Source organism: Sarcophilus harrisii, chromosome 3, assembly GCF_902635505.1.
Source record: "Sarcophilus harrisii chromosome 3, mSarHar1.11, whole genome shotgun sequence".
Classification (NCBI taxonomy): domain Eukaryota; kingdom Metazoa; phylum Chordata; class Mammalia; order Dasyuromorphia; family Dasyuridae; genus Sarcophilus; species Sarcophilus harrisii.
The window spans coordinates 411,289,126-411,300,087 of NC_045428.1; the positions used below are offsets into that span (position 1 = coordinate 411,289,126).

The 10,962-nt window shown below is 34.9% G+C and overlaps 1 pseudogene; it reads right to left on the minus strand.

Moving 5' to 3' along the window:
• Positions 1-1,012: 1,012 nt before the first annotated feature.
• LOC100915757 lies at positions 1,013-10,709 on the minus strand (annotated as a pseudogene).
• Between the last annotated feature and the right edge of the window lie 253 nt (positions 10,710-10,962).

Below are 10,962 nucleotides of genomic sequence, written 5' to 3' on the forward strand. Positions count from 1 at the left end.
GGTCAAAGGGTGTGTACAGCAGGATGATTTCTGAGAGGTCTGGAGAGACTTGCATGAATTGATGCTAAATGAAATGAGCAAAATCAGGAGATCATTGTACATGGAAACAGTAATATTATACGATGATCAATTCTGATGGAAATGGCTCTCTTCAACAATGAGATGATTCAGACCAGTTCCAATGGTCTTGAGATTAAAAGAGCTACCTACACTCAGAGGACTATGGGAACAGAGTGTGGTTCACAACATAGCATTCTCACTGTTTTTGTTGTTGTTTGTTTGCATTTTATTTTCTTTATCATTTTCTTTTCTTGTTTGTTTGATTTTTCTTGTACTACAAGATAATTGTATAAAATGTATGCATATATTGGATTAACATACATTTCTATCATGTTTAATATATATTGCTAGGGGAAGGGAGTGGGAGAAGGGGGGAAAAACTGGAACACAAGCTTTTGCAAAGGCTAATGCTGCAAAATTATCTATTCATATGATTTGAAAAATAAAAAGCTTTAATAAAAAATAAAAAAAAGAGTGTTCACAGTTTTTAGCCCTTTGGATATAGCTCCATATTGCTCTTCAGAATGTCTGGATCAATTCACAACTTCTCCAACAATTCATTAGTGTTCCAGTTTTTCCATATCCCTTTCAACATTCAATATATTTTTTTTTATGTCATCTTAGACAATCTGATAGGTGTGAGGTGGTACCTCAGAATTGTTTTAATTTGTATTTTTCTGATCAATAATGATTTAGAACATTTTTTTCAAACTATATATTATAACTTTATTTTTTTCATGTGAAAACTGCCTGTTCATAACCCTTTGCTATTTATCAATTGGGGAATGAGTTATACTTTTATAAATTTGACTCAGTTATCTATATATTTAAGAAGTGAGGCTTTTATTAGAAACACTAAGCTGTAAAAATTGTTTCCCAACTTCCTGCTTCCCTTCTAATCTTTTTTTTTTAACAGTCTGGGGATTTATTTATTGCATGTCCACGTTAGGGCTTATTTGTCCTTTCTGGCTTTGGTCTTTCTTAGGTAGAACTCCAGCTCTTTGCTCTCCAGCACTTACCCTTCTGCTTGGCTAAATTGGCCTTGCCTTGATGCAAAACAGTCAAGGAGCTTTCCCTGCTGGAAATATTCCTCCAGGAGTGAGCTAATCTTGGCTTTCTTCTTCTTCTCCTCATATTTCTTTTGGATGTTTCTTGACTGCTTTTTATTTAAATTTTTTTCCTTTTCAGAAGTCAGCTTTGCTCCATTTTTCTGACCCAATGGCAGGGCATAGTGGGATTTATACCACTAGCGGTAAGGAGTGCTATAGGTGAGCACCAATGTCTTGGTCCAGACCAGCTCATCGTTGGATGCATTGTAGGCCATGTCAATAATCCTTGTTTTTTTGAGTACAGCCTTTGGAGCCCCAGGAATAGTTGTCCATGTCCAGCCTCAGTGCTAGGTACTTTTTGTTGCCCTTGAGGACTCAAACTGTATAGATGCTGTGAAATTCAATTATGTTGCTGCAGCTGGGCGGTCCTGCTCATACTAGCACTTCTTGTGGTAGGACTTGGTGCTTGACCCTGGTCTTGAAGTTCTTATGCTATTTTCCCCTGGAGATCTCCTAATTTTGATCGCTTTAGTTTTGTTTTCTCCTTTCTCCCAGGACCTGAGATGTAAATTGTCCCTTGCTCTCCCAATTTGCTTATAGTATCATCCTTTTTTACTGAATCTTGAATCCATTTTGACCTGATCTTGGTATAAGGTATGATATGTTGGTATATGGTTAGTTTCTGACATACTGTTTTCTAGTTTTTCCAGCAATTTTTGTCAAATACGTCTATCAAATAATAGATTGCCATTGTCACTGACTATTGTGTCTTGTGTATCTAATGGATTTCATGGATCCACTATTCTGCCATTTTATAATACAGTTTTAGGTCTGGTACAGACTAAAGTGGCCAGAACTAAAACTATTGGTTGGTTTCTTAGTTTCTACTCCAAGTACTTTTTCTGTTACAGCAGAAACTGAGAGTTCTTTAATGGTTCCACTCTTATCAAATAAGTCCTTTTCTAGAATTCAAGGTCTTGACATTCAAATCGACAATTCTGAAAATAATATGACATTACATTACTTGTTCAAGGCCAAAGCAAAGTCGATGGCAGAACAAACAGAATAGGCTTAGTGTCCTGAAGACGGTGTAACTGTTTATGTGTTATATTCCTCCCAATAAAAGATAGGCTCTTTCCAGTCTGGGACTGGTTTTCATTTTGTCTTTGCATACCCAGAGTTTAGTACACTGCCTTGCCCATAGTAAATGAATGACCCATTTTAAGGGATTAGATTGGATTAGATTGCACTAAATAACAGAGGATCAAATTTAGAATTTTTAAGGGATGAAGTTGCCTTGGTAATGTTTTTAGACAACAGAAAAGGAATCTGAAGGAAATAAGAGGGTGTAAGGACATGGGTAGTGAGGTTTCATAGTGGATAGAATGCTAGACTAGGAGTCAGGGAGAACTGAGTTCAAATCCTGTCTCACATGATTTTTAAGCTCTAAGACACAGGCAAGGATTTAACTTTTCTTGACTCCATTTTTTTTTCATCTGTGAAATGGAGAAAATAACACTTATCTCATAGCATGGTTATAGTGATCAAATGATCTAACATATGTAAAAGTACTTTATAAATCTTAAAAGTGTTCTAGAAATGCTGGTTATGATTATATAGTTTTGATAAAAAGAAGGGACATCTGTCTATCAGAGACTGTAGCAAAGAAGTTCAAATATTTAAAGAATAAAGAATGATTTAAACTTCTGCTTGACTCTAAAGCAGAACTAGGAGTAATGTGATTTAACCTTGATTAAAATAATACTTCCTAAAGTGAGAGTAGTCTATGCAGAGAGTGTATACTTATATTCACTACCCATAGAGAGAGACCACAGAAAAAAATGGACTAATCTTCACCAGGGTTCTTCAAGTGGACAATGGATGTTCATCCATTTTTTTGTATCTTGGGAAACATAAAATAGAAGGTAGAGGGATAGTTGGCTATGGGAAGAGGGAGAGGTAAATTTATAAGAAAATAAAAAAGTAAAAGTAGAAGAAAATCAAATTTCTACAATCTTAGTTAAAAAGCAGAAAAATAGAAAAAATGTCAAATAAATAGAAGAATTCATTACAGAAAATATACTGCCTCATTTTCTTTAAAGGACCCTAAATTCCTTTTAAGTGATATGTTAAAACTGAAAATCCCAAATATCATGTTTCCTCATTTTAGGAAGAAAATATTTCTTAGTGATGACAGTGAGAAAGAAGAGTAGAATTCAATTTAATTTAGCAAACACTTATACAAATATTACAAAACTAAAGTACCATACTAATTGCTCCAGATATATGTTCTAGGCCTATAACTAAAGAAGCTCATGATCAATAAAGAAAAACCATCCTTTTATGCATTTTTGTTGTTGTTTTTTGGGGAAGGTAAAAGAATAAAACACAGACACAACTGAGTATTTTTGTTAGATTTGAAACCCACTGAAATGATGTTTCATTTTGGACAGGTTGAACTTGAGATACGATTGGGATACCCACATAGAGATTTGGGTATATAGAACTTGAATCTTGTGGAGAAATTGCAAATAAAAATATAGTTTTGGGAATCATCTTCATAAAGGTAATATTTAAAACCATTAGACTATATGAAGTTTTTTGTGTGTCTGAAAACAAAGCAATTCGGGTTAAGTGACTTAGTCTTAAGAGACACTTGAGTGACACAGCTATTTAGTGTTAAGTGTCTCAGGCTGCATTTGAATTTGGGTCCTTCTGACTCCAGGGCTGGTGCTCTCTCCACTGAACTATTTATAGCTGTCCCTACTTGAAATTTTTAAGGGAGAGAGGGTAGAGAGAAAAGAAGAGACCAAGAAAAGAACTTCAGGGGGTCCACACTTAATAATTAGGAGGAGAGTATAGTAGTATCAAGCATAGAAGAATGAATTAGATAGGGAAACTATGAAAGTACAATATCAGAAAAGCCAAAAGAGAAAAGGGTGGCAGGAAGGAGAAGATGCTCCACAAGGTGGGATACAAAAAAGAAGTTAAGAAGAATAAGAATCTGGGTGGGAAAGACAGTAGGAAATGGCATTGTATTTATCAGTAAGAAGGTTATTATTGATTTCAAAGGGAATTTATAGCTCATTTTCAGAATTCTTTTGATAGCTGAAATCTTGATGGGATCATTTACAGCAGTATGGATTTATCTTTTTTTTCTGGCCTACTCTTATAGCTGCCTTACTCATATTCACACATACTAAAAAACCCTTCAATAGCTCCCTATTGCCTATTTAACATTATCATTTTCAAGGGGGCAGGAACTTTGTCATTTATCTAACTTCTCCTTTTACATATAAGAAAACTGAGACTCAGACAATTTAAATGCCTTTCCCAAAGCTACATAGGGAATAAAAGGCAAAATTGGAGTTTGAATCTAGCCTTTCTCCAGATCTCACTAATAAGAACTAGACCAATTTTGTTCAGCCAGGTCCCCATTAGTACGAATAATGGATTCCCCTGAAATGATTCCATGTATTAGAATCTTCACTACTTAAAATTAGAATTATGTAAAGTATAGTAATTAGTTCCAGCCCAATGGAAATATGAATCTGAATAATGCAATCACTTCAGGGGATTAATTATTCACACTAAGGAGGACTTGGAGGTACATTTTCTAAGATCTAAGAAGTAAAATTTGTCTAACAGGGGTTAAGGAAAGAATTTAAATATCAAATTCTAATTCTCTTAGTCTCCAGAAAGGGTGGATTCCCAAAGACTAAGGCAGTAAAGTATAAACCTTTGTAGACAAGTGCAGTGATAGACTGCTAATTTAGATCATTATGAGATTATATTCACTATAAAGAATTTTTAGGTTCTATTACTCCTTAAAGACAACTTACTAAGTTTTCAGTTTTAATCTCCTTTGGTGTATGGAGCTTCCACACTTCTGAATTAAAATAAACTATTCAATGACTATTTATGTATTTTGATTGTTCTATAATGAAAATTTCTAATTGTCAATAAATTATTTAGATTATTGTAATGGTATCTCCATTGACTTAATTTAACTATCCTTATAAGATATAGGCAATAAAAGGGGGAGGATGTCAATTATAGACTTGATAAAGTATGTTAACAACCCAGTAAATAGAGTACTGGATTTGGACTTAGGAAATTCTGGGTTTCAAACTCTTCATTTACCACTTTTTAACTACATGACTCTGGGCAAGTCACTTATCCCCTACTTCAGACAACTTACATTATAAAACTTACAGAATTAAGATAGAATATGAAAGGAACTTTAAAGCTGATCTTGTTTAACCCATTCATTTTACAGATGAAGAAACTGAGGTTCAGTGAAATTAAGTGACCTTCCCACAGTGTTTGAACTGAGATCTGAACCTTTATTTTTATACTCCAAATCCAGCATTCTTTCCAGTGCATCATACTACATCCCCAATAAAGACACTGAAGCTGTTTCTTGCACAGAGTATGTATTCCATAAATATTTGTTGATTTGCTTTGATTTAAATTTCATGAACATCTTCTCTTCTTGTTCTTCACCCCATCAGCAGAATGTGATCAGCAAGAGCTTTATTTTTGTCTTGGCATCTTTGTTTTCCAAAAATAAATTTTTATTGACATATCTTCTTTTTTGTAATACTTCTATTTTTCAGAATATATAGAATAGAATACTTCTATTCTATATTATTTCCCTATCCCTTCCCAGAGAGTCACCTCTCATAATAACAGCAACAAAAAAGAAATTTTAAAAGAAGAAAAAAAAAGCTTTATGTAAAATAAACAAAAAACCCTAGTACATTCACCAAGGCTGACATTTAATACAGTGTTCTACAGTTACAATTCTCACCTCTGCAAAGAAACTACAGAGATGCATTCTTAAATTTTTCTTTAGAAACAACTTAGGTCATGATAATTTACCATCATTCAGTTATTTTGATGATGTTCTTTCCATTTACATAATTGTAGTCATTGTGTATTTTGCTTTCCTGATTTTCCTTTACTTTGAATCTGTTCATATATGTCTTCCCATGCTTCTATGTATTCAACACATTTTTCCTGTCTGTCTTTTTTTTCCCGCCCTGAGGCAATTTTGGGTGAAGTGACTTGCCCAGGGTCACACAGCTAGGAAGTGTTAAGTGTCTGAGATCAGATTTGAACTCAGGTCCTCCTGACTTCAGGGCTGGTGCTTTAATCACTGTACCAGCTGCTCCCAAATTCTTCCTTTCTTATGGGATAATAACATTAAATGGATATACCATAATTTTTTGGTCATTCTCTAAGAATTGGATATTTAATTTGCTCCCTTGTCTTTGCCACCACAAAAATGCAAAAAAAAAAAAAAAAAGACTTTTTCTTTTTGATCATGAGTTCCTTAAGTTATAAACCTAGAACGTATAATATCTGGGGCAATTAGTATGGCTCTTTAGTTATGCAATATTTGTTTAAGAGTTTGCTAAGTTAAATTCAATTCTACTTTTCTTTCTCATTGTCTTCAATGTCTAAGAGATATTTTCTTCCTAAAATGAAGAAAACATGCTATTTGGATTTTCAGTTTGAACATATCACTTAAAAGGAATTTAGGGTCCTTTAAAGAAAAGGAGGCAATAAATGTTCTGTAATGAATTCTATTTATTTGACTTTTTCCCCCTATTTTTCTATTTCTTAACTAACATTACAGCAATTTGATTTTCTTTTACTTTTACTTCTTTGCTTTCTTATAAATTTACCCCTCCTCTATCTCTGGCTGTTCTTTCCATGCCCAACTTTCCCCTCACCTTCCATTTTGCATGTTTCCCAAGATACATTCTGTGTTTTCTTATTCTGAGTGTATGTATTCCTGAGGTTTATTGTAGGCTCTACAAAATCAAAATGCATTTGGTGAGAATGATGAAAAAATATAACTAAGGAGGTCAGGGAGAGTCAGGTATCCAGGGACTTGAACCCAGGTTACCATCTTTACAACATAGCCTGTGTTTCTGGATTTACACAGGTGAAATGTTGACCCAGAAGTACAGTGCATGGAACAAACTACTGTGGCTTTAAGCTGTGGAGGTTTATCAAAAAAGAGCAGAAACAAAGGCAAGCAGATGGCTAAAGATGAAGGTCACATCAGATTGAGAAGTTTGTCAAAATGTGATGACATAGGTAATCTGTAAACTGTTATTGCACCTAGCTGGAGGTGCTGAAAAACATTTTGAAATTACAAAAAACACTATAGTCACCAGCACAGAGGCAGGAATGATAGCCTGGAGTGGTTCTGGCCTATGGATGAATGCCAGATGTGGAAAGCGACATATCTGGAATTAATGATATTAAACATGCTTTTCTTTTATGCTCAATAATAACTCTATTATGATTGATACAAACCGCAGACACTTTATCTAGTACAAATGGAATCGTCTGTCATTGACTATATTAAATCATCAATTTCTGCATGATGAGGATCGTTTAGGGTAACTAATCATCTGTCTCCTTCTGAAGTCTTTAAGGCTGATCAGATAACGTTTTGAATACTGCCTGAGCAACCATGACAATCTAACCCTTCCATGTAAGGATTGAGAGGGGCCCATTATGCCGTCAAAGCCTGTGGAAATATCACAGCTCTTTCTCCACATAATACCCTGCTGTAAATAAATCACTCTCCACCGCAAACTTTATTGATCACAGGCACTTCCATGCTTGTGTCTAGTGAAGTCTCTACAGAATAAAATGCTGCTTTATATTTTGTCTTGTCAAAATATTAAACGGCTCTGTCAAGAGGAGTCAGGCTAGCAGTGATGGTGTAATTCTGCTATAGCCCTTCTCATTCCCTCTTTCTATCTCAGCTGCCAAGCTTACAAAGCAAGATTTTTTTTTATAAACTTTCCAATTATAGTCTCGTAAGATTATGAAGCCTTAAGATAAAGTGTCCTAATTTAGCGTGGTGGAGTACTGAACTACTAGGAAAGCGACTGTTAGATAAAACAACATTTCTCAAAAGGAAAAGATAACCTGGCTTATTTATATATACAACATTAATGGGCAATGGGAGATAGCCTAAAATATCTTTTTTATTTTGCCTAGCTAGATAGGGGAGAAAAATCTGAATTAATTTGAATTCATAGTATTTGCCATTCATGCACCCCAAATTATAGTTAGTGAATCAAACCAAATGAGAGAGGAAACTGAGTTAAGGCTACAGCTCCAGAGTTAACACAGCCAACATTACCCAAATGGCATTGATTGGACATTAATAGCCATTAAGTGGTATCAATGTACTCTAATATGTTTATGGCAACACCCAGGAACAATAGACAGGTTAAAAGTGGAATTTATTGCCCATTAACTCTGAATTTCCTGGGCGCATATGGTTTTAATGTTAACTACAGATAGTCTAGTCTTTTGTGCTTTCAAAATGAGATGGGATTTTGCTTTCCATAGGGGAAATAAAGAGAATGAAATCACTTAAGAGAGTGTATAAGATTTAGTATCCTAGGCCATTAGAGCTGCTTAGAAGACACAGGGTTTGATCTTTATTCCCTTTTGGAAGATCATTAACTCTTTTGGACATTTAGCAAATAACCTCTTTCAGAGCCTGGAAGAGTTAATGTGCTTTTTGTAAAAGGAGAGTATTTTGCTCATACCTCGTCCCTGTTTCTTAGGCAAATGTTTACTGACCCTTATACTTAGATATTTCTTTTAATTTGGCCTTAAAATAGTTTAATAATCCTAGACAATGCATTTCTCCTTTGGAGCATTAAAAAAAAAAAAAAAAAAAAAAAAAAAAAAAGGTGTGGCAATGACATTGGAAGTGGCCTTTTCCTTGTGTGCCTCAGCACCTAACTGCATGTCCAAATGAGCTTCAAGAGTAAAGAAGAAAACACATTTTGGATCAGGAACAAGGTTAGCCCCAAAGGCATATTTCAAAGGGGCAAGAAAACTGCTTTTTGATGGTAGTAAATTTGAACTATCATCAATCTGAGCTTAATTCAGAAGCCTGATTGATCTCCCTAGTTTTCTCATCGGGTTCTTATTTCTTTGTTCTGGGTTTCTAGTGGCTGGCTTTTAACTACAAGGATCTCTAGTGAACTTCATACATAGGGCATGGATTGGAGCAGAGAGAGGTAGGGCCGAGCTCCTACAGAATTTTAAAATGACTGTCTATGCATATGACAGAGATAAGGACTGGACCAGTAATTTAATTGTTATACAGGACTCCTACATAAGGAAATAGTTTTTCCCAAAGTAGGCAGTTACTTTCTCTGTGATTTGTCAATTTAAAGAGTTCCCTAGAACACTGAGAGATTAAGGTTACATAGCTTGTATATATCAGGGGTAGAATCTGAATCCAGATCTTCTTGGCCTGAGTACCAGCTCTCTTTCCAGTGTATTAAGCTATCTGCCTAGATAGATAATTTAGATTTGTATTTTATAGTAAGTAGTATGTCTTAGTATATGAATCAATGTGACTAAATGAAGAGAGCCCACTGGAATCCTGAAGAGAAACTCCACTGTGTTGGAAAGAGTTTCTCAATCTGGAATGAGAGTTCCTGGATTTGGATCATCTGTATGACCTTGGACAAGTAGTCTAATATCTCTGGATCTCAGTTTTTTTCATCTGTAAATTAGGGAATTTAGACGAGATGATGTCTAAGATTCTTTTAAAATCTATGACTTGGGTCAAGTCCTGGGGTTCTCTTAGATAAGTTCTTTTCTTCTTGGGCCTGATTCTAGGTATATGAGCCTGACTTAGATACTTACTTAATTTTTCTGAACCTTACCTTTCTCATTTACAAATGAAAGACTTCAGCTGGATCACCTCTAAAGAATGGACTCTATCATTCTAAAATTTTTCTCAGAATAAAAATTCTTCTTTAACTTTAAGATGTGTCATCTTTATTATAAAATCTAAACCTTTTTAAAACCAGGGACCTAGGTTATAAAATTATAAAACTTATTTTTAAGGCAAAAAGATACATTATTTAATCATCATATACTAGTTTTCATTATTCTTTTTAATATGAAATTATAAGAAGCCTTCCTAGAGGTAATAGGATGTAGCATGTAGAATTCTTGCCTTGAAATAAGGATTTGATTCAAGTTCTGCCTCTGAAACATATTCATTTCGTGATTTCAGTGCCAACTCCAGGTAGTTCTTCTGATTATTAGTTATAGAGAGTTGTTGATTTGAATCAGAGAAGAGAGTATTTATGCTTATAGTCCCTACACCAACAAAACCAGACTACTAAAAACAAGGCCTTTCATTCAGTGAATAACTTTTTCCTATTATATCAATTCCTCTTAGATTTTAGATTAGGTATTTTAAGAAAATTGCATAAACAACAGTTATAAGACCCTATGATATTACCTATGAGTTACAGAGTTGTTAATCTTCAGTGAGGAAAGTTTTTGCACCTAAAACACCTAGACCACTAAATATATGAAGCAAAAAATGGGGCCTTCCCTTTAATGTACCATCTCTGTAGTAAATAGAGTGTTCAAGAAGGACTCAGATATGGGGTGTTCTGGAAGGACTAGTACTCTGGTATGAGGGCTTGCTGAGCCCTTTTCAAGGCTGCTCATCATTTTTGGTGTCTACCTATCACCCAACTCTCACCTGTAGCTCCAAGAAGCTGTAGCATGTGTAGTAGCCATAGCTCACTAAACTATCTTGGCAGATAGGGCTAAACCATGTCTACCACCAGCATGTGAACATTTTCCCTGACTGAATAGGCAGATGAGAACAATTTATTCCAGTGGCCATGGAGGCAACTGAAACAGGTACTCTGGGGCACATATAGCTTGGTCAGACACTGAAGATGCTAGGTCATCCACTGGATCCTGGACCATCACCAATCATTCGGACTTTTGTCCTGCCATTGGACTTTGATGATTCAGAAAGAATCTG